The sequence below is a fragment of the Dendrobates tinctorius genome, unplaced genomic scaffold (genome assembly GCF_039654945.1).
Source record: "Dendrobates tinctorius isolate UK_male_01 unplaced genomic scaffold, ASM3965494v1 ptg000010l, whole genome shotgun sequence".
Classification (NCBI taxonomy): Eukaryota; Metazoa; Chordata; class Amphibia; order Anura; family Dendrobatidae; genus Dendrobates; species Dendrobates tinctorius.
In genome coordinates, this window is record NW_027361678.1 from 14,706,159 (window position 1) to 14,710,372 (window position 4,214).

Below are 4,214 nucleotides of genomic sequence, written 5' to 3' on the forward strand. Positions count from 1 at the left end.
CTTCACCTCTGCTGACACCCGGTATGCAGACTGTCTTACTGGGGGATTGGTACCAGTGTCTACATGATGAGTGGCTAAGTTAGTCCTCCCAGGCTTCCCAGTGAAGACTTCTGTGAACTTGCTGAGCACCCCTATCAGCTCCGACCTCTGACTGTAAAGCTGGAGTCACACATAGCGACTCACCAGCGATCCCGACAACGATATCAGCGTGTCAGGATCGCTGGTGAGTCGCTATGTGATCGTTGGTGAGCTGTCACACAGACAGCTTCACCAGCGATCAGCACAGCGACGCCGAGCGCGCGGCGTTTCTGTGCTCGTTAGTTACCAGCGCGCTGAGGCAGGGAGCTGGTAACGCACGTCCCTTGGATACCCGATGTGTTCCTTAGTTACCAGCTCCCAGCATCAGCGCGCTGGAAACTAACGTACACATCGGGTATCTAAGGGACGCACGGTGCTTAAAAACCCGATGTGTACGTTAGTTACCAGCTGATCGCTGGTCTCCCGCCTGTCACACGCAGCGATGCGTGCTGGCCAGTGGGAGACCAGCGACAAAAGAAATGTCCAGCGGTTTCCTACAGCGATCAGCGATACCGGCAGGGGGGCCGGTCGCTGATCGCTGTCACACACAGCGATCTTGCTGGTGAGATCGCTATTGTGTCACAAAACTTGTGACTCAGCAGCGATCTCGCTAGCGAGATCGCTATGTGTGACGGGGCCTTAAGATAACTCAGGGTTAAACGCTGCTGACTTAAGGGACTTCATATACTGAGTCCCAGCCCCCACATCCAACAGATCAGCTTCCCCTTCTTCAGGCAGACTACAGACAGGTAATACACAGGCCTCCCTGTCATGATGAGCCTTCAACATATTTACATGGAATATCTTCTGACGCTTTGCATTCTCATCTAGGGTCACCACATAGTTAACATCATTTAGCCGCTTGTGTACAGTGTATGGTCCCTCCCATGCGGCCTGTAAATTATTCTGTAACATAGGGACCAACACCCAAACCTTCTGCAGCTCCTCGTAGGCCCTCAGTCTGGCATTATGGTCATACCAGACCTTCTGGTTGATTTGGGACTGGGTCACATTCTTATGTACCAGTTTGCTCAGTTGTTGCATTCTTTCTCTGAGCCACAGTAAATATTCAACCACCGAGACACACGTAGTTTTGGGGTCGCCCTCCCAACAGTCCTTAATCAAATCAAGTGGCCCCCTGACTCTCCTCCCATAAACCAGTTCAAAGGGGGAGAATCCTGTAGACACCTGGGGTACCTCTCTGTATGCAAACAACAGATGAGGGAGGTATCACTCCCAGTCTCTTCCTTCAGTCTCCAACCAGCATTTTGAGCATTTGTTTTAATGTTCTGTTAAAACACTCGCAGAGTCCGTTGGTTTGGGGATGATAGGCGCTGGCCACAAAATGCTGCACTTGTATTTTCTCGCAAAGGCTTTCCATCAGATCGGACATGAATTGTGTTCCCTGATTGGTTAATATTTCCCTGGGGGAACCCACACGAGAGAAAACAGTCAGTAAAGCATCCACCACGTTGTCTGCTTGGATGGAGGACAATGCAACAGCTTCCAGATATCGTGTAGCATAGTCCACCACTGTGAGGATGTTCTTTTTGCCAGAGCTGCTAGGGATTGTAAATGGCCGTATGATATCCACAGCCACTCGCTGGAAGGGCTCATCGATCACTGGAAGTGGTTTCAATGGGGCTTTCTGTATATCTCCAGACTTTCCAACTCTCTGACAAACTGTGCAGGATCGACAGTAGTTGGCTCTGTCTGTCACCATCTTGGGCCAATAAAAGATTTGTGTCAGGCGAGCTTTAGTCTTTTGTATTCCAAGTTGCCCAGCCAGAGGAATTTCATGAGCAATTCTCAATTATTTTTCCCTAAAGGGATAAGGAACGACCAGCTGCTTTTCACAGTCCCAAGGTTCTGTAGTATCAGTGGGGAGAGTCTCTTTATATAGTCTGCCCTGCTCCCAGTATATTCTCTGTCAGAAGCAGTGGGGGGTTGATCTACAAGGCATCTGCGCTTCTCCAGACTGACATCTGTCCGCAGGGCCTCCTGGAAGGTCTGACTGTCAGTCTGCAGCCCCTGGCCTAGTGTAACTGCCAGGCCCTGGTCTGAAGCTGAGTCTTCTTCAGTGTCAGTTATCAGGGACCTTGTTGGGTCTGCCATGTGAGGAGGCTCCTGGGCCACAGTATGGTCCTCCGGTTCAGGCAGTTCTATTTGAGCCTCATCCTCTAATCTCTGGGGTTTTGTCTGAGCCGTAGCCTGACTCCAGGTCACAGCTGCCACATATGTACATTCTTTTGAATTGCTACATTTTCCCTCCTCGCACTGGATCTCAGGTGGGTCACTTGCTTCCACCTTTTCTGGAGCATTTACTTGCAAGGGAGGGACATAGTGGGACACCATCCTCCCCAAGTCTCTGCCTAGCAACACATTGGTGGGAATAGCCTCTGATATTTCCACCTCTCAGTCCTTTCCCTGCTCCCCAGTCCAGGTACACATGGGCCATGGGCACGGCAGGGCTGACACTCCCAATCCCGGTTATAGACATAGTCTTTCCTGGTATGATATCTGCAGGGGTTACCATTGCTGGGCACACCAGAGTCACCACTGCCCCAGAGGCCAATGGTGACTTTATTGCCAACAGTGACAGATTGACAGTTCTCATTGGTCCTCACATCAGAGCCGGCCACAAAGAGGACAGCAGGTGGGGACCCAAACGGCTTTGGGGTGGTAGTTGGGCATTTGTCCCTATCAGGGCAGACAGTGCTAACATGTCCCACTTTGTTGCAGGAGAAGCATTGGCGTGTATCGTCTAGAGAATGTCTACTCCCCGGGACCCCATAGGTGGGCTTGGACAGCACTGGTGATCGGCTGGCAGAGGGAGAAGGGTCCCCGTTTGGCTTACCTCCCTTCCAGCTGATTCCCGATGGCTTCCGCACCTCAGGCATCCTGTTAGCCACATAGCAGTCTGCAATCTTTGCAGCCTGATCCGCAGTTCGTGGCTCCAGATCACACACAAATTGTCGTACATCCATGGGGCACATATGAAGAAATTGATCCTTGACCATTAGATCCATTAAGTCCTCAAAAGTGTTAACAGGAAGTCCCCTTATCCATTGGTGGAACGTGGTCCTCAAGGTGCTCACAACATCTGCATAATTTTCCGTTGATCCACGTTGTAGATTCCAGAACTTCCTCCGGTACACTTCTGGGGTTAGGTTGTACTTCCTGATCAGGGCCTTTTATTGCCTCATAGTTCCTATCTAGCTCTGGCGGGAGTCCAGCAAAAACTTCCAGGGCTTTGCCTCTCAACCCTGGGGTTAGATACTGCGCCCACTGCTCACTGGGTAGACGGTATTGCCTGCAGGTTTTTTCAAACCCCGAAGGAAAGTACCGTATCTAAGTCCGTATCCTTCTCCATCACAGGGATGTTTTCCAGATGTGGTTTCCTTGGATTTATGTCCTGGAGAGGGGTCAGCTGCGGACTATTACGCTTTTCTATTTGAGCCATCTGAAGCTTGAAAGCTCTCTCCTCCCGGCATTCTGCAGCCTCTCTCTCGGCCCGGTCCCGGCGTTCTGCAGCAGCCTGTCGGTACTGTAGAATAAGCTGCATGCGCAGATTGGGATCACTTGTTCCCAGCTGTTGTAAGTCCATTTGTAAAGTAGAGTCCATAGGCTCCTCAGCACTGATATTACTGGCACTTCCAGAAGGTATCTCCGGTGCAAGAGCTGGCATTGCTGGGTCTCTCTGAGGGGCGCTCTCTCCTTGCCCAGATGCTTCAGTATTTTGCTCTATGTCCTGCTCGACCAATGTATGTATCAGCAGTTCCTTGGATTTGTCGCCTGTCTCTATTCCTCTCTGCTCACAGAGGTCGGTCAGAGCATCTTTGCTCTGCTTCTTGTACTGGGCTGCCATATCGATGAACAGCCTTGCCAAATAAAAGATAGAAAGAAAAACTGGGAAGGGAAACTGTTTGCAAGTATGTCCAAATAAGCACCGCGTTGAACCTTGTAGAACTGGTGCACTCCTCGCAAGGATACCAATTCTTTAGTACAGGGAGTAATTGCTTACACCATGCACTAATTCTCTAGTAGAAATAAATTCTATCCCACTGCTGCCACCAATTTGTCACGTACCCGCTTCTAAGCACGTAACTTGGGGTTGCGCCTGCAAGGGTTAATCT

The 4,214-nt window shown here is 50.6% G+C and overlaps 1 pseudogene; it reads right to left on the bottom strand.

Moving 5' to 3' along the window:
- Positions 1-1,887: 1,887 nt before the first annotated feature.
- Positions 1,888-3,946, bottom strand: LOC141099786 (uncharacterized; annotated as a pseudogene).
- Between the last annotated feature and the right edge of the window lie 268 nt (positions 3,947-4,214).